This window comes from Chrysochloris asiatica, unplaced genomic scaffold, assembly GCF_000296735.1.
Source record: "Chrysochloris asiatica unplaced genomic scaffold, ChrAsi1.0 scaffold00018, whole genome shotgun sequence".
In the NCBI taxonomy this organism is placed as follows: domain Eukaryota; kingdom Metazoa; phylum Chordata; class Mammalia; order Afrosoricida; family Chrysochloridae; genus Chrysochloris; species Chrysochloris asiatica.
In genome coordinates, this window is record NW_006408536.1 from 12,974,998 (window position 1) to 13,001,996 (window position 26,999).

Below are 26,999 nucleotides of genomic sequence, written 5' to 3' on the forward strand. Positions count from 1 at the left end.
GAAGCTACATTTGACACTGCCAGTGAACATAGCTATAAATATCTTCTTCACCATGCATAATATGCTTCTTTAAAATTCTGCTCTGGTTCTCCCACACAAGGTCATCTAAAATGAAGCTCCATTTCATTTCACAATGAAAGACTAATTAATGTCTCAACAGTTGAATGGGTGTGGAAACTTTTTGGCAGAAGGGAGGTTGATTGTTTTTTCATCATCCAAAAATCTAATAAATTAAAAATAATCATTGAAGTTTTTCAAGACTGAAGTATCAAAATGGTTGAAAAATTTAAAATGCCAGCATACCAATAACCAGAAAACTCAGAGTAAAGTTGAAATCCTTGTAAGTTAAATAGCTTTGCTTTGATGATGTGAAGAGACAAAGAGTTAACTCCCATTACAAACTAAGAGTTAATTATATACATGCTTGAGCAAAACCTCAATGGATTTGATTAGATTATCAGATATCAACTTTACTTAATCTTTTCATTATTTATCTATTTTAGTCTCTACCATTAAATTATCACTTTTTTCAAAAAATAAATCCTATAGTCTCTAATTTCTCAAATGCTCAGTGTATTTTATAATCTGAATTTAACAGCTGTGAAAGCTGTGAATATTTATTCCATTCATTCAGTATTTTCAAATTCTTCAATATGTATTTTATATTGGTTTTATAGACTATAAAAATTAAAATGTTAGCTATATTTTTGAAAACAAAAAATTTCTAATTGCCAAGCAAATTAGTACAGTGCATTTAATCTATTCACATTCCCATTGTATATAGACATAGACTGAGATTCACAGTTTTAAAAACATTTTAAATGTGAGTATGTTTTCAAATTTTAATCTGTATGATCTGAGAAGAAATTTTCAACAGAAAAAACTGGGCCATTTTCTACATGAAAATTCTTATTACATAAAAATATTAAGAACTTTATATTCATGCATTAAATATATTTTTGTAATGAAAATCTCTCTTTCAGATGTCCAAATTACTTATTGTAATGACCATATATCACAAAAGAAAAAATATCTAAAGGATCTAAGTGATAGGAGACAATTGTTGTCTTGTGAGAAATTAAATTTAAGAGTTCAAGCAAAGTTAATACCCAGTCATAATTTAAAAATTAATTAAATGTTGGTGTTTTAATTCAAGATTATCTACTTGGTTATCAGAAAATAAATTAATGTACTGGTATATTTGGAATAAATTAATTGCATTATTTATAAAAATTCCTTTAAAAATTCCTCTTTTTATTTAGATTACATTTTCTTGGGAGAAATGGAACAATCCCCACCCCCACCCCCCAGTAACTGTGTGCAATGTTTGGAAAAGTGCCATTTATACCCAGGCATTCAATGAGTATTTTTAAGTCATTGATGATAACTAGATATTTATCTTTTAATAAATAGCAAATGGTTGATTTAATAGTGCTATCTTGAATCTCAGGAAGGAAGTCCAAAGTGCATTGAAAGAATTGGCAAAGAACAAGGCACCAGGAAATGATGGAATAAAAATTCAAATCTTTCAAGAAGGTGAGGCAGCACAAGAGGCACTCACTCATTTCTGCCAAGAAATTTGGAAGACAACTATCTGGCCGACTGATTGGAAGAGATCCATATTTGTGCCCATTCCAAAGAAAGGTGACCCAACGGAATGCGGAAATCATTGGACAATCTCTTTGCTATCTCAAGCAAGTAAAGTTTTGCTAAAGATAATACAGAAACGGCTACAATCATACATTGACAGAGAACTTCCAGAGGTTCAAGCTGGATTCAGAAGAAGCCGTGGAACAAGAGATATCATTGCTGATGTCCGATGGATCTTGGCTGAAAGCAGAGAATATCAGAAAGATGTTTACCTATGCTTTATTGACTATGCAAAGGCTTTCGATTGTGTGGATCATGACAAGCTATGGACAACATTGAGAAGTATGAGTATTCCAGAACACTTAATTGTACTTCTGAGAAATCTGTACCTGGACCAAGAAGCAGTTGTTCGAACAGAGCATGGGAACACTGAATGTTTTAAAATTGGGAAAGGTGTGCGACAAGGTTGTGTTCTTTCACCATAATTAATCAACCTGTATGCTGAGCAAATAATACGAGAAGCTGGGTTCTATGAAGAAAAACGTGGTGTCAGGATTGGATGAAGATTCATTAACAACCTGAGATATGCAGATGATACAACCTTACTTGCTGAAAGTGAAGAGGACTTGAAACATTTACTGATGAAGATCAAAGAGCACAGCCTTCAGTATGGATTGCATCTCAATGTGAGGAAAACAAAAATCCTCACCACTGGACCAATAAACAACCTTCTTATCAACGGAGAAAAGATTGAAGTTGTCAAAGACTTCATTCTTCTTGGATCAACTATCAACATTCGCGGAAGCAGCAGTCAAGAGATCAGACGACGTATTGCATTGGGCAAATCTGCTGCACAGGAACTTTTTAAAGTGTTGAAGAGCAGAGATGTCAGCTTGAGGACTAAGGTGCGCCTGACCCAAGCCATGGTATTTTCAATAACCTCATATGGATGCAAAAGCTGGACAGTGAATAAGGAAGATCGTAGAAGAATTGATGCCTTTGAGTTGTGGTGTTGGAGGAGAATACTAAAAGTGCCATGGACTGCCAAAAGAACCAATAGATCTGTTTTGAAAGAAGTGCAGCCAGAGTGCTCCTTGGAGGCCAGGATGGCTAAGCTTCGTCTCTCATACTTTGGACGTATTGTCAGGAGGGAACAGTTGCTGGAGAAGGATGTCATGCTGGGTAAGATGGAGGGTCAGAGAAAAAGTGGAAGACCCCCCAACGAGATGGATCAGCCAGGTGGCATCATTGATGGAGTCAAGTGTGGCAGCGGTAGTGAGGTTGGCCCAGGATCGGACATTGTTTCCTTCTGCTGTGCATGGGGTCGCTATGAGTTGGTTCCGACTCGATGGCACCTGACAACAATAACAACATCTTGAATCTAGGCTTAATTTGGTATACGTTGATAATCCACAGAGTCAGTATCCATTTAGTGTTTTCTAATTAATTTTGGTGATGAATGTGATAGCTTTCCTCTTGAATTTGTAATTCCTAGCACAGTAATCCATGATTGTCAGATTTAAAAAGTCCAGTACCAGTCCATTTCAGCTTACAAATGCCAGCATAATGAACTTTATGCATTCCATTTCATTTCTGACAACTTACAATTTTCCTAGATTCATACTTCGTACATTCCATGTTCCAATTATTAATGGATGTTTGCAGCTGTTTCTTCTTCTTTTAAGCTATGTCATATTAGTTAATGAAGGTCCTGAAAGCTTTACTCTATTCAACTCATGGAAAGAGAAAGGTGGTGTGTTGGTGAACAGGAGGCAGGCTTGCAGAATGTTCCCTATGGTTGTTTAAATAATTATATATTTCTGAGTGTTCCTGTATACATCCAACAAAAAGCCCAGAACAAAGAAACAGAGGGAATAGAATCAAATACTGTTGGATGATGATGCACGGAGGGCATTATAATCATTGCAATGAAATGAAATATGATAGGATGATTGTAAAACCAATGTTCTCTCATGTAAACTATCACTCAATTCACAATAAAAACTTAAAAAAAAAAAAAAAGGATAACCATAAATTCTCATGTATAAAACCAGAAAATTCAACACAAAAGGAGTGGAATTCAAATGCTGGAGAGATTTACCAAATTCCTAAACTGTGGTGAGGGAACAACTGGGCCCAAGGTACCCATGTTAGGTATTCTATTTGTTTGCTCTCTCAAATATAAAAAAAGGAACTCTCGATAATCTTCCCACTTCTGACACAAAAACTGTTAAAAATAATCATAACTCAAAGAAATGGGAACAAGATTTATTCTTGTTTCCATTCTTAGTCAAGAAATACTAATGCTGGATATAAACTAGTTACAATGAAGCTTAAAAAGGGAAGAGTAAGTGAAGAATAGAAGATCAACCATTGGATAATCTTAACATGATTAAACTTCCCCTCCCTCTTATACTGAGATCAATTGAGATCAACTGATTTCCAGTCACAGATATTCTATCAACCTCCACCTACTGCAGCCATTATACCTTTTGAAATTAAAATTGAATGAGCCTTGAAAAAAAACATAAGTGGTTTTGCATCTTCATGATTAAAACAGCTGAAGAAAATTTAAAGGATTATGTATATGTTACACTGAATTAAATGTATTACTTATTTAAATATAAAGTTTGTAAAACAAAAAACAAAAAACAAAAAAACAGACTCACCTTTTATATTTGCCTTCAAGTGTAACCCACTGTAACCCGCTAAATAACATCATTCATACTGTGTAAAAATTACATATAAGGTTTGTCCTGGATTTTTGGTCTAAAATGTCCCAGTTTCAATCCCAAGAGTTCCAGTCCAATTTTCAGGTCACCTAGAATATTTTAAGGAAGGCTTAAATACTAACCCAGAGCATATAGTAAAAGTAATATTTAAAGCTGTGTTTGAGATGACTGTGAGACTATCCTAGCTAGGTTTTTTCATTTACAAGGGGGCTTCAAAAGTTTGTGGCAAAATTCCATTATCGCTTAATTCAAATTTTCCACTAACTTTTTGAAACACCCTCATTATTTTGACATTTACTATATAAACCACAGAATCGATTCCTTGGCATTCCCCCTCTTCATATCTTTGTTGTGTGCCATCGAATCAGTTCTGACTCACAGTGATCCTATATAGGGTTTCCAAAGCTATAAATTTCTATGGAAGCAGAAACTCTCAACTTCCACCTGTGGAGCTGTTGGCTTTTAGATCCTAAAGTTAACAGCCTAATGTATAGCCCATTAAGTCATTAGGGCTCCTCTCTAGATCTTTTGTTGTTGCTGTAGTTAAGTGCCACTGAGCCAGTTTCTACTCAGAGGAACCCTGCATAGGACTTTCAAGGTGTGGCTTTAGATCTTTACATGTATTGAATTATTATTTGACTCTTAATATTGGTTTTAAAAATACACATTCTCTACGGCTGTTATGCACTGGCTTTTCACAGTTATGGTTTTGCCAATTTTAACTAGATTATTTGAATATGTGGTTAGGGATGGTAAATTCACAGTTATCAAAATGAATTTCTGTATTACATTTGAACACAGATGTTTCAATTTATCCTTCAGAATAAGGAGCACAGTAATTAATTTTCAAAAACAAAAAATGAAAACAATAATTTACCAAATTAAACTAAAAACCCTTTATAAAAATCACTCCAATTCTTGAAATTATTATTTTTTTTTTTTTTCCTGGCCACTCAATACCAAAGAAAGCACAAAATCACTGCTTTAATTTTTGGTGGAACAAGAAACTAGCTGAATTTTGTGTTTCAGAGGCTTAATTACTGCATAAAACCAAACCAAACATTCTTGAAAGAAAGACCAGCAGGGAAAACCAAAATAAAAAATGGCAGTCTGATTGGCTACTACAAGAACAAACAAGTTGTTCAGTGGGGTGCCATCAAGGCAAGCAATCAAGTCCCTTCAGGACAAACCTCCTCCCAAGACTGAAACTCAAAGGGAATACATGTGCAGGCATATAAGCTTGCTGGTGAACACGTTGGTCTACTGGTGAGTGAAAGTGTGTGTGTGTGTGGGTGGGGAAGCAGCATTGAATTGGTGGGCTGAGTCCAACCAAGTTACATAGACCCCCATCAACCTGGAGTGTGGTGAGAGCTGGTTGGCCTGAAGTACAGTAAGACCTGGGGACTCCTGAGTCCATGGACAAGGACATGGCCATGGAGGGCTAGAGCTGAAAGTGAAGCATCCAGCTGATATGAAGTGAGAGGATATTCACAAGGGCACCCAAACTTGAAGATAGTGCCCATTGGACCTAGCTTCAATGGCTGGATGTTTAGAACCCGACTAGAGGAAGGAAAAAAAGGGAGGGGAATATATATTATTTTTTAAAGAAAACAAGTATAAATTACTACAATCTGATGAACTTGACCTATACTTATGGATTTAGTAGTTTAAAATACCAACGAAGAAGGGAAATAATCTTTACAGCAAGGATCATTCCCATTCCCTCTGTACATAGGGTTGATAGGGATGGGCAACTTAGACAGTGGCTACCTAAAAAGGGGGTGGGTGGGTTGTAAAGGCACGATGTGACTGGCTTAGATGTTTTCAGGAGGGAATTTATATTCAGAGTGTGCAGGGGAAGGTAGAACTCCAACTGAGTGTTTTTCATCCTGTCTTGACAGGCCTGATGAAAGGAGATGGGGACAAGACTCTCATGATTCAACAGTGAGTAATTGTTATCATGACTAATTGCAATTGTCACCACTATGTAAAAGTTTTGTAGCAAAAAGAGGTGAGTGGCCGATCTTACAGTCCCAGAGCAGAGAACCCTGGGACCATCAAGGGAGCGGGAGCGGAATCAGAGTGCGGGACCCTACCCAGAGAAGTGGTGATGACAGAGATGGAGGGAGAGATGATGGCATGGAGAGACTGAGCATCTGAGGACTTAGACTCATGGAGGGAGAGGGGATGTGTGCTGGCGGCCAGGGGAGCAGGCTTGCAGGGTGTGCCCTTTGGCTGTTTGAATGATTGTATATTCCAGAATGTTTTGGTGCACATAAAACAACAACAAGAAAAAACATAGGGAATTGAAGTAAATACTATTGAATGATGAAGCATGCAAGGGACTGTAATCATTGCAATGAAACGAATATAATAGGATGAGTGTAACATGATGTTTCCCCATGTAAACTATCACTCAATTCACAATAAAAACTTAAAAAAACAAAAACCCAAACCCACTGTTATCAAGAATATTTTTGATTCAACATGACCTTGTATAGGGTTTCAGAGGCTGTAAATCTTTACAGAAGCAGAAAGTCTAATTTTTTCCCCCACATGAAGTAGTTGGTAGTTCTAAACTGCAGACCTTGCTAATCATACAGCACCACCAGAGCTATATAATATAAACTTAGTTGTCATTTATTACACTCCCATTGCATGCCAGATTATGGGCTAGATCAGTTTTCAATCATCACAATAGTCCTACAATAATCTGACAAGGTAGCAATATAATTTTATAGAAAAAAAGACAAAGACTATCAAAGATACAAAGTAATCTGTCCAAGTTCATATAGTCTATCAAAAAGCAGAACCAGGATAATGAACTCAGATCTACTTGTTGTCAAAGTTTACTACCCTATTTTGTCATAAAATATAAGAGTAAATGACATAAAATGTCAGCTAAGCAGATAAAGGAGCTACTAGGGAGTCCTGGTGTAGCACTGTGGGTAATGTGTTGGACTGCAAAGTCAGTTTGAACCTGAGGTTCAAACAACAACATTCATATAGATGAAAAATAAAGAGTTCTGGTGTAGAGTTTCAGGATAAACAATGGGTTGCTAATTACAAGGTCAGTGGTTCAAACCTACCTCAGAAATCCTGTACAGGTCACTATGCATTAGAACCAATCAACGACTCGTAACAATGACAGTAAAACATAATAGCTGTTGTCAATAAATTTACAGATCAAATTTATTTGCATAAATCCTTAATGAAACTTTAAAAATTATTTTAGGATTTTTGGGTTGTTGCTTGCAAAATTCTAGTCTCTCTCTCTTTTTTTATTATTTTCAAATATGTGCTCTAAGAATTTAAACCACAAATCACCAATTTCAATAAATAGAAATGCTCTTATTTTCTCCAAGGTGTTTACCTTGAGTAAGTAATAACCCAGTTAAGACAAAACAGGAAAAGTCACTATATTTAATTTGTACAGGAATACATATACTCAATATGCTCATCGTATTTTAATTTAAAATGCATATTGAGAAGGTAGTTCATAAATTGTTTACTTTGATTTTATTTTAAACTATAAAATCTGACAATAATAATGTTAGCATAAAAGAGCATATAGAAATGCGGATGGGTCTCTTGGGATACAATAGTGAATAATTGTTATCTGGACTGCTTGTGAGGGATGGAATTGTAAAGGTAGATGTTTTTTAGCAAGGAAGGGAGTGATTAACTTTTCAGCCTAAGAACAGAGGTCCCTGGGACCATCAAGGGCCAAGAGCGGAGTTGGAGACCCTACCCAGAGAAGCAGTGATGCCTGAGATGGAAGCAGAGACGATGACTTGGAGAGATGGAGCTGTTGGGGACTTTAGACACAGAGAGGGAGATGGGCTGTGTGCTGATGACCGGGGGCCATGCTTGTAGTGTATACCCTTTGGATGGTTGATGATGCATGGAAGGGATTGTAATTATAGCAGTGAAATGATATACTATAGAATGAATGTAAAACTAATGTTCTCCCATGTAAACTATCACATAATTCACAATAAAACATTAAGAAAAAAAAAGAGCATATATACTTAATCTAGGGGAAGGTACACATAACAATTAAATACTTTCAACATTGATATTTAAATAGTATTTTTCTTGACTAAAGATTCAAATAGAAATTAAATACATTAAACAGGCAAATATGTAACAAAAGTAATGCAAATGAATGGTCAGAAAGTTAGAATAACAACATAAGTAAAGATGTTCTTTACAGAATCAACTAAAATAGCATAAATTGTTTCTGTGTAATTAAGTTGGGATGTCTATAACTATTGTTCTTTATAGTTTTTTTTTTTTAATTTAGTGAGCATAATTATTTTAGAAACTTTCTTTTTAGGAAAAATAATTTGAACTGTACAGTAAAATGAAAAAAAAATATTACGGCATAATATTAAATTTAATGGAGTCTTTGTGTGGCACTATAAGATAAGAACTAGATTGCTAGATGAAAAGTTGGTAGTTCAAACCTACTCCTTGGAAATCCAATACAGGGTAGCTATCAGTCGGAACAGATTTGATGGCATGTAACAATAACACATTAAAACTATGTACATACAAGTAGCCCCTGCACCTTGAAATCCGGTTCTGTTCCAAAGACTCAGTTGTAAGTCAGTTCTGACATAAATCCAATCTCTTTCTCTCTTTTTAGTTTTAAATTATTGTTGCATTTTATTATCTATATTTTTATAGCTCTGATCTTTGAACATCTGGAAGTGAACATTAGAGAATAACATCAACAAACTGTACTGCAATATTGTATTTAGTACATATTACTAACAATTGCTGTAATTTTTGTGAAGTGCCATCAAGTTGGTTCTGACACATAAGGACCCTGTATAGAGTTTCCAAGAAGTGTGTTTGAACAGCCAACCTTGTAGTTATCAGTCTAGTGCTTATCCAACAATGCCACATCAGGATTCCTATTACTAATGATAAGATGTACCAAAAACAAACAAACCAAAGATGGTCGTAAGTGCATGTTTGTCTAAATAGAATGTGCCAATTGGGGACTACCTTTATATACAAACACCATGACCCATCTGTCAGTTTGTTCTACTGTGGTGACTTGCATGTTACTGGGATACTGGAAGCAATACCACAGGCATTTCAAATACCAATATGGTCACCCACAGTGGACAAGTTTCAGTGAAGCATTCATTCTAAAACAAACTAAGAAGGCTTGGTGATCAGCAAGAGTAAGTAAAAAAATATTGCTACAATAGAAACCTTTATTAAACAAACATTTCAAAATGTGAAGCTTTTGTTTCTCAATATATTCTCCATATAAGTCTATACACTTCTGAAGGTAGTGTTTCCATCTTTTGAACCCATCCTTAAAGAATCTTGCACTCTTTAATTTATGCTCTGGTAGTGTAGTGGTTACGAATCGGGCTGCGAACCTTAACGTCAGCAGTTCGAAACTACCAGTCGTTTTGCAGGAGAAAGATGAGGCTTTCTACTCCTGTAAAGATTTACAGCCTCAGAAACCCTATACAGGGTTGATATGAATAGGAACCGACCCAATGGCACAATGCCACCACCATGTCAAAATGGTAGTTGTGGTATCTTTGAGGTACTCAAATCATGTTTCTTTTAAGTTTTCATTGAGTATTGGGAACAAATAGAAACCAGGCAGGCAAAGATAAGGACTATAGGATGAATGGGGTATGTGCTCCCAACAAAAGGCTTGTAGGACAGCTCTGGCTACCCTTGAAGAATGAGCAGGTGTATTGTTGTGATGGATAAATTTCTTAGCACAGCTTTTCTAACCTTTTAATAACGTATGCAGTTTTAAATTTTCTTAAAACTTTTTCATAATAAGCCCCTATGGTCATCCTGTCTTCTTTAAGAAAAATTATCATGATTGCTGTTGTTAAGTGCTGTTGAGTCAGTTTTGACTCATAGTGACCCAGTATAGGACTTCCAAGGAGCTGGTGGTTCAAACCAACCTTAAGGTTCTGCGCTTATCTGACTGCACCACATCTTTATTGTTGTTGTTAAGTCGAGTCAGTTCTGACTCATAGCGACCCTGAATAGAGTTTCCAAGGAGCAACTGGTGAGATTAAACCACTGGCCTTGTGGTTCAAACCAACCTTATGGTCTAACACCACACCAGAACTCATCATTTGCATTTGGGAATCCAGAAAAACAGATGTCATAACCTTCGGAGCTGACCTCTCTGCCTTGAATTTAACTGGTCCTGTAGATCCCCTCAGAAGCCACTCTCTGATTAGACCCTTTTTAAAAGGCATAATTCAGCACTGGACTGCAAACCACAAGATCGGCAGTTCAAACCCACCAGCTGCTCCTTGGAAACCCTATACAGAGTCGCTATGAGTTGGAATCTACTCAATAGCACTTATCAACAACAACGAGACTAACACAAGTGTATTACTGATAGAACTTGTCCACAACCATACAGTGATCACGGAGACATGTCTAAACACATTTTGTCTAGAATAAGCCTGAGTGTATCTGACCTGAAACTGAAGGAGCAATACTCTCTGATTTATCCTTTTACTTTTGAAAATTACCCAAACAAAGCTCTATGGATCATAACAGAATACTATCCAATATAGTGTTGGAAGATGGGATCTCTCAGTTGGAAGGCATTCAAAATACACAGTGGCCACAATGGACTCGAGCATACCAACAATTATGAAGATGGTGTGGGCCCAGGCAACAATGTGTTCTGTTGTACATGAGTTTACCATTAGTTAAAACCAAATTGATGCAATTCACAACAATATGTGAAAACAGGCTGGAATAATATGAGCAAAATGATAACAGTGGTTTTCTTTGGGTGATATACATTTTTTATAAAATACAGTTTATATTACTGCATCAAACTTTATATTGATGGCATGCAACATCACTGGTATACATTTTAATATTATAAGAGGAAGGACAATAAAACATATGTCTTTCAATAACTAAATGAAATTTCAGTTCCTAGTGAAGATTCAATTAACATTTTTTAAATTAGTAATTGCTATTTCATCAAATTTTAGGGGATAGGGAAGGAAAGTGTTGCATGTGTAGTAGGAATAAAATGCATACTTTAAGACAAATTGCTGTTTTAAGAAAGGTCTCAATGATGGGCTCTGAATTAATTTTATAACAATTTTATGTTAAAGATGCTGATTTTCTTTTCTTTCCAACTTTCACATGGAAGTGGAAAGCAATGTCCAAAGTCATGGAAAAATGGATCTCAAAAGGTTGAAAAATGAGGAAATGCATAAGGAAAAAAAAAAAAGACATTTAAAATAAATATAAACAAGGGAACCTTTTCAGGTAAAAGCATATTACCAGAACTCAAGTTTTAAAAGCAAGTTTCAGTCTGTATTTAACTTTTTAAATTCTGATTTTAAATATTTCACAATATGTTGACATTTTTTCTCACAGCATGTAATTCAGTAATTTACAATCTAAGTGGTGATTTCACTGTGAGCGTAGTTCAAGAAAATGAACAAAAACCAAATTGAGAAAAAACATTTACATTTATTATTTAAAACAATATTTTTACTTCTTTTGATAAAGTTATTTCTCACCCATTTTATAAATATTAATTCATTTTTGTTTTTCACTTCACATTTTGAACCGTTTCAAAATACATCTAATATAATTCTGGAGTCCTGGTGTGGCACCTCAGAATAAGCACTAGACTACTAGCTGTAAGTTCAGCAGTTCAAACCTACCAGCCATTCCTAGGAAACCCTACTATTGTTGAGTGCTGTCAAATCTGTTTCAACTCAACTCATAGCGACCCTGTATAGGGTTTCCGAGGAATGGCTGGTGAGTTTGAACCGCCAACCTTGCATTTCAAACTGACCTTGTAGTTCAGTCAGAATCAACTTGAGGGCATTTAACAACAATATAACTCTAGTAATAGGTTTGTTGTTGTTGTTTATAGATAAAACATGCAATTACATGGCTTGTCCAAGGCAAACTGCTCATAAAATCTCCTAATGCTCACTGCTCCCACCCTTAGTCCTTTGCAGCAAGTATTCTACACTTCACCAAATATTTGCCTTAAACACCTATAGTTTTGCATTTATTTCTTAATGAGTGACAATCTATTGCATCATTTTGAAGTGGAAAATATAAAAATGTGGCAGTAGAATAATTTTAGGTTAAGCTGAAACCACTAGGGCAAGCATCAAGGCAATTATCTCAATACTGACAAGAAGTGTGTGGGTACCTGTCTCGTTTTTCTTATTTAGCTATGGACAGTGAGCTAAATGAAGCTTCAGCTCATTGTGAGCATCCTTTCCATTTAAGATTTTTTAAAACTAGTTTTCTTTTTTTTTCCCCCAAAAGTGTTTTTGTAACCAATCATATGTCAGGAGGAACATATTGAGAGGAAAAAAAAAAAAATCTTAAAAGACTTCAAGTACAATTTATCCAAACCTATATCACAATAGGAAATACAACAGGTAAGTTAAATAAATTCCCCTCAAACAGAACTTTAAAAAATAAATATACATTATCTGTTTCCTCCAATTTTAGCACAGTTTGAAATACAAAGTGGCCACTATCAAGAAGTACATTCCACTGGTAGTGTTACCCTTTCTTTTTGTGTTGAGAGGGAAAAAGCCATTTGTGACAGTTTATTTTTAGATATCGATCATCTCATCTTGTTGCAAAGGGAATAAAAATAATTAAAGACTGAAAAATAATTTGAAGCAAAGCATATTTCAAAGCATAACTATCGTCATAACTGTTCAGATGAGATTTCTTGAAAGCCTGTAATAAATACATGCCCTAGATTAAAAAAAAAAAAAATCTACACTTTGCTTATTCAAATTGACCTCTTTTAGCAGCTTAAATTTATTTTTTGTTTTTAGATACTTCATACCATTACAAATGAAGTGATTTATGTATATATAGTAGGTGAATTAGAACATTAGACATTAACTCTAAGTTACATGCTTTACTTTAAAATGTAATAAGTATTTGTTTATGCTGTGATAATTTATCAAACTTAAAGTAGTATTTCTTCAATGTACTTAGCATTTTTTCTAATCAAGTTCATTTTAGAACATTTGGAAAATATAGAAAAGTAGTATTTACACACTATTTTTCTATATTTTCCAAATGTTCTAAAATGAACTTAATTAGAAAAATAAATAAATAAATAGGAGCTCTGGTAACTCTGGTAGCGTAGTGGTTACGAATCAGGCTGCAAACCTTAAGGTCAGCAGTTCGAAACTACCAGCTGCTCCACAGGAGAAAGATGAGGCTTTCTGCTTCCATAAAGATTTATAACCTCAGAAACCCTGTACAGGGTCGCTATGAGTCGGAACCGACTCCACGGCACATAACCACCACAACCACCAGTGTGTAAATAAAATCAACCATAATTTCACTATTAAGAACAAATACTTAACTGTTTTATTTGATTATTTTATCCATCATTCTCATTCCTATTTGCTACTATAGATAGCAATGGGTAACAGAGCCCAGAGAAAGTCTTACATACATTATTAAGCTTGGTACTCAAAAAAAGATGACATCATATAACATGAGAAAAAGAATGGTTTATTAAAGAAATGGTTTCAAAATATTATATCACATCTACAATGAAATTTACTCTAAAAGATGTGTTTTGTTAGCTTTATATATTTATGCAGTGTTTCAGAAAGTTTTGTTCTCTTTCATTATAGTTTTGGAAAGTGCTCATGAGAATTAATACTCTTATTTTACCATATAAATTGAGATGCAGAATTATGGGCATCTATGGAGTTCTTTACATGAATAGCAGAGACATAACTGTAGCTTTTACTCAGGAGACAAAATAAAAATAAATAACAATTCAAGCATTTTATTCCAATACACCTCCTGTAGCACAAAAATGAATAAGACATCGTTCCTGACTTCATGGAGTTTATACTTCAATGACAGTTAGATAATTATTATTCACAGCCCAATATAACTTTCATAAAAGAGGAGTGAAGTGCTATGCCGACTTATAGGAAGGGACTTCTACCCAAGATGGAATAACAGGAACCAGAGTTAGTCTCCCACCTAAAGCAACTAACGTAAGAAATACATGAAACATCAATTTCTAAAATAGCTGGACATCAGACAACAAAGTTTAGTGGTCCCTTAAAGATAAACAAGCAGGAATAGGGTCTCAAGCAGAGGCAACAGGAAACAATAGAGGTGTGCTGAGTTAACTCTTGCTGCCTTCCTGCCTCTCCCACAAAGCTCTACTCTGGGCTCCCTCCCTGCTCTCCAGCCCACCTGTCCACCATGGTTGAATGGAAGCAGCCTTTGATGATACCATGGAAGAACATGTGATTAATGAGGAGTACAAAATATGGAAAAAGAATACCCCTTTCCTTTATGATTTGGTGATGACCCATGCCCTTGAGTGGCCCAGCCTATTATTGCACAGTGGCTTCCAGATGCAACCAGACCAGAAGGGAACAACTTCAGCATTCACAGATTTGTCCTGGGAACACATACAACAGATGAACAAAACCACCCTGTGACAACCAGTGTGGTAGCTCCCTAACGATGATACTCAGTTTGATGTGTCACATTATGACAGTGAGAAAGGAGAATTTGAAGGTTTTGACTCAGTTAGTGGAAAGACTGAAACAGCAATCAAGATAACCATGAAGGAGAAGTAAACAGGGCCTGCTGTATGCCCCAGAACCCTTGCATCATTGCAACAAAGACTCTATCTAGTCATGTTCTTGTTTTTGACTACACAAAATGCCTTTCTAAACCAGACCCTACTGGAGAGTGAAACCCCCAGACTTGCATCTCTGTGGACATCCAAAGGGGAGGCTATGGGCTTTCTTCTAATCCAAATATCAGTGGGCACTTGCTTAGGGCTTCAGATGACTATACTATCTGCCTATGGGACATCAGTACTGTTCCAAAGGAAGGAATAGTGGTGTATGCAAAGATCATCTTTACTGGATGCACAGCAGTAGTTAAAGATGTTTCTTGGCATTTGCTCCATGAGTCTCTGTTTGGGTCAGTTGCTGATGATCAGAAACTTATGGTCTTGGATACTTGTTCAAACAATACTTCTAAACCAAATCACTCAGTTGATGCTCACCCTGCTGAAGTGAACTGCCTTTCTTTCAATCCTTATAGTGAATTCAGTCTTGCCACAGGATCAGCTGACAAGACTGTTGTTTTGGGGGGTCTATGAAATCTGAAACTCAAGTTGCATTCCTTTGAATCACATAAGGATGAAATATTCCAGGTTCAATGGTCACCTCACAATGAAACTATTTTGGCTTCCAGTGATACTGAATGTAGGCTGAAGATGAAGAAGATGGGCCACCAGAGGTATTTATTCATGGTGGTCACACTGCCAAGATGTCTGATTTCTCCTGGAATCCCAATGAACCTTGGGTGATTTGTTTGGTATCAGATGATAATATCATGCATGTGTGGCAGATTGCAGAGAATATTTATAATGATGAAGGCCCTGAAGGCAGTGTGGATCCAGAAGCACAAGGGTCCTAGATATGTCTGTACTTGTGATTTTGGACTCCCCTTTCTCCCAACCAAGAGATCGATTTTAACACTGGTTTTAAGACAAGCCTATGTTTGGCTATCACTCTATAGGTAACATCAACAGTGGGCATTTTCTAAATGTTAACTGGGAGATTTGATTTAGCAAAGCCACAGACATATTTAAATTTCTTCAAGAATTTTCTAGAAACAAACCCAGGTCTGAAGTAGCCACAGAAAGGGGAATATATGTGTGTGGTTATTTTTCTTCTTGAGCTATAATCCCCAGTTTTTCAGATGCATATAAGTAAAGGCTAGAGTGGGTAAGGAATAGAGCCAAGGGAGGTAGGTGTCTAAGCCATGAAGTATAATACTGCAAGATGACATTTTTATTCAGGAAACAGGGGAGATTCAAGTCATATAGATTGCTACTCTAAAATCCTCACACCTGACTTTCCATGAGGCACATTTTCCTATGTACACCAATCTCTCCATTCCTTCAGTTGTCAAAACTTTATTCTACATGTTTCCTCTTTCCCGTTTATTTTTGCTTGTTAGTGTATTTCTTATACTGACAAGAATAATTATTTCTTTCCTTTTCTGTGAAATGGTTGGTTTTGTTGTTGTTTTTTACCTTGGGACCACCAAGTTGCAAAGATAAATGTTTTCTACCTGACAGTTATACTACAGGTAGACTGTCCAGTAAGTCGAGAAGTGTGAATTGATAGTTGATATACTTGTTGATATAGTTGATGCCTTTGAGTTGTGGTGTTGGAGGAGAGTACTGAAAGTGCCATGGACTGCCAAAAGAACCAATAAATCTGTTTTGGAGGAAGTGCAGCCAGAGTGCTCCTTGGAGGCCAGGATGGCTAAACTTCGTCTCTCCTACTTTGGACATATTGTCCGGAGGAAACAATCGCTGGAGAAGGATGTCATGCTGGGTAGGGTGGAGGGTCAGAGAAAAAGAGGAAGACCTCCAACGAGATGGATCAGCCACGTGGCATCATTGATGCACTCAAGTGTGGCAGCGGTAGTGAGGTTGGCCCAGGATCGGACATTGTTTCGTTCTGCTGTGCATGGGGTCGCTATGAGTCGGTTTCGACTTGATGGCACCTGACAACAACATACTTGTTTTTAAAATTAAATTAATCCTGGATAAGAGTTGCTTTTTTTAAGAGTTAGTCCTTGACCATTAGTTTGGTACCATATCCTTTTTGGGTGACCTGTTTAACTAGCAGGCCTGTTACTCTCCATGACTAACTGTGTAAGTGTTTCTAATGGAATACATTGCTTTTCTACAGAAAAACAAAAGATACACAAACAAAGCTGCTCTACAGTGCACCAGCTAACTGCCTGGAAATTGTTTTCAGACTACAGAGCAGGAAGGATAACCCAAGATGTGGACCTACAGTTTTACTAAGTTGAGGAAATGGAATGAGTCGTCTGGGACAGACAAGATGGCAAGACTTTGCAGGACACAGTAGTAGAATGGAAAGACTTGCACAGAGAGAGATCTTCTGAGGTCTGGAGAGGCCTTCCTTAAGTATTAAACTGAGTAGTGATCAGTGCATCTAATAAAATGCAAGAGCCAAAAGACCAAATTGTTTCTAAGTAATTTAACCACTTCCCAGACAAAGCTCAAGAATATTTATAGACATACAAAAATATGCAGCACCAATATGTCTAGAATGTATAGAATCCAATACATATTACCAAGCACACAAGGAAGCAAATGAAGAAAAACGGATGCAGAACTGACATGCATCCTCTTCAAAACAGAGTAGATAGTAGGTAGAAGGTGTAGAAGGCACTACTATGTTCAGAGTATATTTGGAGTAATTTCAATTTTACACTGTGTTTGGTCAAGACCAGATGCTATATTTCTACAGGTTAAACACCTGTAAAAATATCTATTCTACCTAATATTTCTAGACTTCTCATTATAAACAATGCAAGCAAGGAAATAATGGAAGAACATTATTTTAAAGTATTAGGGGGAAAAATAAAAAAAGCAAACTCTTTTAACCTAGAATTCTTTAACCAGTTAAAATATCTGTCAAAACAAAGATAAAATGTTTTCAGAGATGCAGAAGCTAAAAGAAATATTTTTCAGAAGACAAGTTAAAGGAAATAATTCAGGTAGAAAGAAAATGATATCATATGGAAATTTAATCTACATAAAAGAATGCAAAGTAATAGAAATGGTATCTATATAAGTAAAATACAAAATATTTTTCTTGTTAAATATTTAAACTGTAGAATTCAGTGTTTAAAGCTAAAATTATAACTATGTAACTATATATTATGGGGTTTGGAGTCCTGGTGTGGTGCTGCGGGTTAATGCTTTGGACTGCAAGGCCGGTTTGAACTGCAAGGTCAGCAGTTCAAGCTCACCATGACTCGACGGCACTTCAGTTTTACTTTTCAGTACGCCAAAAGGGCAAAAGGGAAGAGAGAGTAATTCACTGGTTAGAGGGTAGATACATGTTCACTCAGGTGACAGGGAGGGCAATTAAAGTATCCTGCTGCAAGGTTCTTACTGTTGCTGTTATTGTTAACTATAGAGTCCCTATACAGGGTTTCTGAGGCTTTAAATCTTTGCAGTTTCAGAAAGCCTCATCTTTCTCCCATGGAGCGGCTGGTGGGCATGAACTGTGGACCTTGTAGGCCACGGTCCAATGCTTATTGTATGGAGCCACTGTGCTCTCTAAGGTTCATATGATGGTATAACATCACTAAAATTAAAGATACATATTATATCCCTTAACAACAATAATAAAACCTCTTCCATTGAGTCAATTCCAACTCATAGTGGCCCTTTATAGGAAAGAGTATAATTGATCCTCAGGGCTTTCAAGACTCTAAATCTTTATGGGAGCAGAAAGTCCCATCTTTCATCTTGATTCTGTCCAGTGCTATGCCTTGGAGTGCCTTTCTGTTGGACAATAAACAAGTGGTCTGAGTTCCAGAATACTTCATAAAAGTCTATCACTCTAATAACGATGAAAATAAAAATGCCTAACGTAATCATTGGCGTTGAGATGTAGAAAACCATGTAATTTGTATAGAAAACCATCATGGCAATTTCAAAATTCAACAATATTATTCCAAGTCTTAACAAGAGGTTTCGGCAATTCTTATACAAAAATTGCTCCTGTACTATTCTCTGTAGCATAGAGGAGCTCTGGTAGTGTAGTGGTTACGAATCAGGCTGCGAACCTCAGGGACAGCAGTTCGAAACTACCAGCTGTTCCATGGGAGAAAGATGAGGCTTCCTACTCCCATAAAGATTTACAGTCTTAGAAACCCTGTACAGGGCCGGTATGAGTCGGACCTGACTCCATGGTGCATAACAACTATTCTCTGTAAGAGGATCCACTGATGATCACTTGGTATCATTTGCATCATGGTGAGTTTTATCTAGTAGTAAATGCAGTTACTGATGGGTTTCAATTGCTGACCTTGTGATCAGCAGCCAATACTTAATCCACTGCATCACCAGAGTTCCTTCATTCAAACAAACCAAAACCAAGCCTTACTGCCACGGAGTTGATCTGAGCTCATAGTGAGTAAATCGTGCAGTTGATTTGGACTCATAGTGACCCCACAGTAACAGGTGAGTATGAACTGCCAACCCTGTGATTGATTAGCAGCCCAAAGAATTATAATTAATAAGTCAACAAAAAAGACAAAATGGAATCATAAAAAATTAATACAAATGTATACAGAAGAGAGTAAGAAAGGAATAAAGATATGAAAAACAGAAGACGAGGAGCAAGATAGTACATTTAAACCCAACCACGTAAACAATCACATTAAATACAAATGGTCAAAGTTGGGAGAAGATAAAAATATTTGTGGGAAATAGGAAATGTTTCGGGTATTTCCTAAATGCCTTAAAATATGGGTACAGTTGAACAAGCAGAGCTAAAAGAAATATGGGGCATATGCAAAGGAGGTCTCACAACATAAAAACATGAAACTGTATTATCTATTTTACTAACAGTAAGCAATCTAAAGTACAGTTAAAATACACTGGCGTACTAAAAAGTAAAACTGAAATTATATTAGGATCATATTTAGAGGCCTTTGAATTCCAAAGAAAGGAGTCTGCAATCAATTTGGAAATTAGCAGAAAATTGCTGAAAGTGACAAGATTGGAACTGGACCTTGGTATGGCTGTTCTGAAAAGAATTTATTCTATACTTACAAATGATTAAATCAGAATATCATAGATATATAGGTTTATTAAGAGAAATTTGTCCTTCATATTTCCCTTAAGATACAACAGAAGGGCCTATTTAAAATCAGTGTATTAAAATATCAGGCAAAAGGGAAGAAAGAGTAATACACTGGTGAGAGTTTGTTGTTAGGTGCCATCAAGTTGGTACCGACCCATAGTGACCTTATGCACAGCAGAACAAAGTACTGCCGAATCCTGGGCCAACCTCAGTACTGCTGCCACGCTTGAGTCCATCAATGCTGCCACTTGGCTAATCCATCTCGTTGGGGGTCTTCCTCTTTTTCTCTGACCCTCCACCTTACCAAACATGATAGCCTTCTCTAGAGACTGGTTCCTCCTGACAATATGTCTGAAGTATGAGAGACGAAGTTTTGCCATCTTGGCCTCCAGGGAGCAGTCTGGCTGCACTTCTTCACAAATGGATCTATTGGTTCTTTGCCAGCCCATGGCACTTTCAATATTCTCCTCCAACACCATAACTCAAAAGCATCAATTCTTCTACCATCTTCCTTATTCACTGTCCAGCTTTCGCACGCATATTAGGTTATTGAAAATACCATGGCTTAAGTCAGGCGCACCTTAGTCCTCAAGCTGACATCTTTGCTCTTCAACACTTTCAAAAGGTCTTGTGCAGCAGATTTGCCTAAAATAATACGTCGTTTGATTTCCTGATTGCTGCTTCTATGAGTGTTGATAGTTGATCCAAGAAGAATGAAGTCCTTGACAACTTCAGTCTTTTCTCCGTTGATAAAAATGTTGTTTATTGGTCCAGTTAAAGGAGCTCTGGTAGCGTAGTGGTTACGAATTGGGCTGCGAACCTTAAGGTCAGTGGTTCGAAACGACCAGCCGCTCCGCGGGAGAAAGATGAGGCTTTCTACTCCCGTAAAGATTTACACCTTCGGAAACCCTGTACAGGGTCGCAATGGGTCGGAACCGACTTGATGGTACTTAACAACAACAACATTGGTCCAGTGTTAGAGTTTAGATACACGTTAACTCAGGTGACAGGGAAGGCAATATGCAAGAAAAGGGAGACTGTCAGAAGAATGATGTAGGCAGGTGAAGAAACAGGGAGGTTTGCAAGGGTTAAAGAGGTTATAGCTAAATACTGCTACATACGGAACCCTGGAGCAACAGTGTTTTGTGGGCAGATATGTGGACAGATATGCAGACTGAATGGGTATGTGAGGGAGAATGGGAGTATTCCTACTAATATATAAGGCTCTAAAAGAAGATATTTGTACACAGGCATTTTCCTTTGATGCGAACACACCTATGAATGTGGTGGAACATACAGGGGATGAAATAATGAAAACTGATTAGATATTATCAAACACCTTAAGGCAATGAGTTACTGGGACTGAGGGCTCAGGATCATAGTCTCAGAGGTCACCAGGGTCAATTGACATAACTTAGTCCACAAAGACAATGTTCCACATCCTACTTTGGTAAGTAGCAACTGGGATCTTAAAAGCTCATGAGCTGCCATCTAAGGTACAACTATTGGTCTCTCCATGTGTGGAAGAAAGAAAAGTGATAAAAATTTAAAGATGCTTGGAATCAGCTGGTTCACTGGACCAATAGAACATGCAAACATCATGACTCTGAGACCAGAAGAATTAGATGTTGGCCAGCTACCAATACTAACTGTTCTGAAAGGGATCACTTAGAAGGTCCCAGACAGAGTGTGAGAGAAGGTGAAACAAAACTCAAAATTATTTTTTAAAAAAAGACCAGGTTTAGTGGCCAGAAACAGACTGAAGGCACCTGAAACAGACTAAAGGAACCTCAACCACTCTTTAGGTCTGGAACAGAACTCACCCTTGTGGCCCAATTTTCTGCCAAGCAGTAGACAGGTATATAGTTGGGGTTGGGAGACAACAACAACACTAGCAAGGTATGCTTACCATGGAATGATCAATCACTCAAGATAAAAAGTGCAACATTTACATAAGGATAAAGTTGAAAAGGAATGGGAAGGAGGGTGGAATGGAAATAGGAACCACAGGGAGGAAGTGGGAAAATTGTTGTTACATGGATGGGACTGCAAACATTGAAATGAAACAAAGTATATGACTTGTTAAATGTAAAATTGATGATCTTTAATGTAAACCCTCACTCAATTCGCAACAATAATAATAAAAAAAATTATCAAGCTAAGTGCAAGTTGAGATAAGGTGGACAACACGAGAACCAAGAATACTCATGTATAGAGGTTTGTATTCTGAATTATCTTATGCGTAACAAATGGAATTGAATATTTACAATAATTTCAACTACTCTGTTCTTGGTCAAGACTGAATATACTTAAAAGTCTAACCTGTAAAAGCATCTCTCTCTATTTTATCTGATTTTTCCATACCTGTAAATGAAAACAAATTCGACCTAGTGTTGCTCTAAAGTAAGATGCCTAAAGTGAATGGTGACTCAAATAGTGCAGCTACTAAAAGGTTATACAGAGAACATAAACAAGTCTTTGAAGGAAATATTAGAATGGAATATGTTTCTATGAAGTAGTCAATAGCAACTGCTTTCTGGAAACAAACAAAAACTGAGTTATCTTGTCAGTTCTTAAAATTGTAGAATGGGTGGGTTAGTCATATCTGACACAAACTGCATTTCTACCACTGTACATTTCTGTATTGTTTTTATGTGCCGTGGAGTCGGTTCTGATTCATAGCGACCCTGTACAGGGTTTCCGAGGCTGTAAACTCGATAGGAAATCTCAATTTACGGAACATTCTTCTCAGGGTAACATCTGAAAGTTAAAGTGACAAAAGTAGGTTCTGGAACCTATGAGTTCTAAACATACAAGAACTCTCCATTCCTGATCTCATTCCATACTTTATACTTTAAAGGTAAAAAAATAAATAAATAAATCTCAGGATCACTTTGTTTATCTTCTAATGATATGGATAAATATTAGGTATGCATGAAAAATAATCCCCGAGTTCTGTGGGTTAATGCGTCAGACTGCAAAGCCATTTGAAGTGCAAGGTTGGTGGTTCAGGCTCACCAGTTGCTCCTCGGAAACCTTATACAGGGTTGCTATGGGTCGGAACCGACTCGATGGCACTTAACAACAACAACAATATTATCTCTCAATATTTTCAAGAAATATTATCATTACTGCCATTTATAGTTACAGCCTTAGTTTACAAGACAACAACATATTTGCCAATTATTCAAAAGTAAACTGTCATCAAGTTCATTTTCTGTCATAATTATGCTTGAAGATACAATTATTTTGGCAGTTGACCTAAGATTGATTACTTTCTCACAGAACTAACAATAAGTACGAGTTTCTAGTACAGGGTTGGAAAATAAATTTTAATTTTTCTATTTAGCTCCATGGTATTTTAATTGTCCTGAGTCTTATTAAGACATAATACAGTTATCACAGAGCTTATCATATAGTAGATAATCAATAAGCATTAATAAGTATTGCAGTCTTATTCTTTGTGTATAATTTGTTACTGAGCACATACCTACTCATAAATGGCTATAAAGGATAATTATATAAATACTGTACTTGGAGTCCTACTGTACTTGGAGTCCTGGTGTGGCACTGTGGGTTAATGCGCCAGACTGCAAAGTCATTTAAACTGCTATGCCACAAGGGTCAGCCTGGTAGACAGGTTTCAGATGAGTTTCCAAACAAAGACATACTAGGAAGAAGGAATGACGAACTACTTCCAAATATTTAGTCACTGAAAACCTTATGAATAGCAGAGAAACACTGGGAAATGAGCCCCTCAGGTTGGAAGGCACTCAAAATGAGACTGGGGAACAGCTGCCTCCTCAAAGTAGAGTTGACCATGATGATGCGAATGGAGTAAAGACCATGGGAGAAAAGCCCGCGGGACCTTCATTTGCTGATGGGGCACAACTCAAATGAAAAGAAACAGCTGTGAACATCCATTGAAAATCGGAATATGGGGTGTACAAAGTAGAATCTGGGAAAATTAGAAGTTGTCAAAAATGAAATGGCACACATAAACATCGATATCTTAGGCATTAGTGAGCTGAAACGGACTGGTATTGGCCATTTTGAATCTGACAACCACATGGTTTACTATGCCGGGAATGACAAATTGAAGAGGAATGGTGTTGCATTCATTGTTAAAAAGAACGTATCAGTCATGAGGTACAATGCTGTCTGTCATAGGACAATATCCATGTGCCTACAGGGAAGACCGTAGTCCTGGTGTGGCGCTGTGGGTTAATGCACAAGACTGCAAAGCCGTTGGAACTACAAGGTTGGCTGTTCAAGCTCACCAGCTGCTCCTTGGAAAGCCTATGCAGGGTTGCTATGGGTTGACACCGACTCAACAGCATTTCACACAACAACAACAGGGAAGACCAGTTAATACCACTATCATTCAAATTTACTCACCAGCCACTAAAGCCAGTGAGGATGAAATACAAGAATTCTACCAACTTCTTCACTCTGAAATTGATCAAACATGCAATCAAGATGTATTGATCATTACTGGTGATTGGAATGCAAAGATTGGGAGCAAAGAGGAAGGATCAGTAGCTGGAAAATATGGCCTTGGTGATAGAAATGATGCTGTAGATTGCATGATAGAGTTCTGCAAAATCAATGATTTGTTCCTTTCAAGTACCTTCTTTAGACAGCATAAGAGACGACTACACACATGGGAATCACCAGCCGGAATACATAGAAATCAAACTGACTACATCTGCAGAAAGAGATGATGGAAAAGCTCCATATCATTAGCCAAAACAAGGCCAGGGGCAGACTGGAACAGACCATCAACTGTTCATATGCAAATTCAAACTGAAGCTAAAGAAAATGAAAACAAGGTCACAAGATCCAAAATATGACCTTGAATATATCCCCTCTGAATTTAGAGATCATCTGAAGAACAGATTTGATACATTAAACACTAAAGACCGAAGACCAGAAGAGTTGTGTGATGACATCAAGAACATCATACATAAGAAAGCAAAAAGTCATTAAGAAGACACGAAAGAAGGAAAAAGTCAAAATGGATGTCAGAAGAGACACTGAAACTTTCTCTCCAGCAAAGAGATGCTAAAGCAAATGGAAGAAATGAGAAGGTCCAAGAGCTGAAAAGAAAATTTCAAAGATCAGCTCGAGAAGATAAAGCCAAATATTACCACAAAACATGCAAAGATCTGGAGTCAGAAAATCAAAAAGGAAGAACACGTTCAGCATTTCTCAAGCTGGGGAAACTGAAGAAAAAATTCAAGCCTCGGCGTTCGTTATTGAAAGATTCTCCTGGCAAATTACTGACTGATGAAGAAAACATCAAAAGAAGATGGAAGGAAAACACAGAGTCACTGTACCAAAAGGGAATGGTTAATGTTCAACTGTTTCAAGAGGCAGCATTGGTGGACGCCATCCTGCCAAGGAACAGAGCAGCGAGAAGTCTTATGCATGAAAAGTTCATTGTTTAGCAAAGCGACAATGAATGTCCCCTTGGTTGGCAAAGCCACAAGGGATGATTCATGCAGGGGCCCCGCAGTTTCTAGTTTTCCCTTGGAAAAAATAATATATTTCTGATTTCCTTATAAGATGTTTTAGAAAATCTTGCATAATCATTAGATACTTTAAACAAACCTCACGTTATAATAGTTGTTTTTCACATTAACGTTAACTTTCACACCATATTCAATCTTATGTAGTTATAAAAATTGTTTTATACATTAACAACAAGTTTTAACATTAGAGATAACCACACTGGCTAGGGTTTTAGCAATTCAAGCTTGGGATTGCAAGAAACATTCCATGTAGTTTTAGTCAAGGACATTAAGACCTTTAGAAAGCAGCTTAGGAGACAGTCAAGGGCAGTGAGAGCTTGGGAACAGAAGTAAAAATTTGATTAGAGGTTTTGAGAAATTGTTAGTATAAGAGAATTACTGCTTTGTTCTTAACTATGAAATTTTAGGGTACTTTTATGTTCTTGTTTTTATTGTTAAATACATTATATGTATGACCAGTCATAGTAAAAAATATGTTTTTGATTGTGAGTTGTAGCTAATTAATCTATAGAAAGTAATAGATGTTGGTAAAGTTAGAAATTAAGATGTAGAACTTTAATATTAACCTGACATTTTAAAGAGGATTAGAGAAAAACAAATCAAGGCCAAACTAGACATTTTAGGGAGGATTAGAGAGAAACAGAGTCGCTCACAGAAGGCAGACGTTATCAAGGTAACTAAGGAGTAACTAGGAGTAACTAAGGAGTATAGAGACGCAGGAATGTTTGGTGACCTTGTGTTCCTCTTGTACCTTTGATGTAAGAATATCATATTTGATTGATTTGTAACTGCTTGTACGTGACTATTGTGAGATCATAGTATATTCTAAATGGGATATAAGAAGCAACAATTTGGAAATAAAGAGGCAGTCAGTCAGAGAGTCATCACCATCATCTGCCTGAGACTCAAAATAACCCATTGACTCTGTGTGTTTTTTCACCAAATCCATACCTCCCTCCAAGCTCTCACAAATTGTCGGGGCTTGTACCCGACACAGCATATGATCAAGAGCCAATGATACTGAAAAAGGAAGTCCAAGGTTCATTGAAGGAATTGGCAAAGAACAAGGCACCAGGAATTGATGGAGTTAAAACTAAAATCTTTCAAGAAAGTTAGGCGGCACAGGAGGCACTCACTCATCTATGCCAAGAAATCTGGAAGACAGATCTGGCCGACTGATTGGAAGAGATCCATATTTGTGCCCATTCCACAGAGAGGGGACCCAATGGAATGCGAAAATCATTGGACAATCTTGTTGATACCCATGCAAGTAAAATTTTACTAAAGGTAATACAGAAATGGCTGCAAGCATACACTGACAGAGAACTTCCACCACAACTCAAAGGCATCAATTCTTCTACGATCCTCCTTATTCACTGTCCAGCTTTCGCATCCATATGAGGCTATTGAAAACACAATGG

The 26,999-nt window shown here is 36.9% G+C and overlaps 1 protein-coding gene and 1 pseudogene across 3 annotated transcripts in view; one reads left to right on the plus strand and one right to left on the minus strand.

Annotated features, from left to right (window-relative positions):
* Positions 1-26,999, minus strand: part of CNKSR2 (connector enhancer of kinase suppressor of Ras 2) — a 427,386-nt gene that overhangs the window by 264,374 nt on the left and 136,013 nt on the right. The gene's annotated exons all lie outside the window — the stretch shown is intronic.
* Positions 14,588-15,815, plus strand: LOC102822776 (annotated as a pseudogene).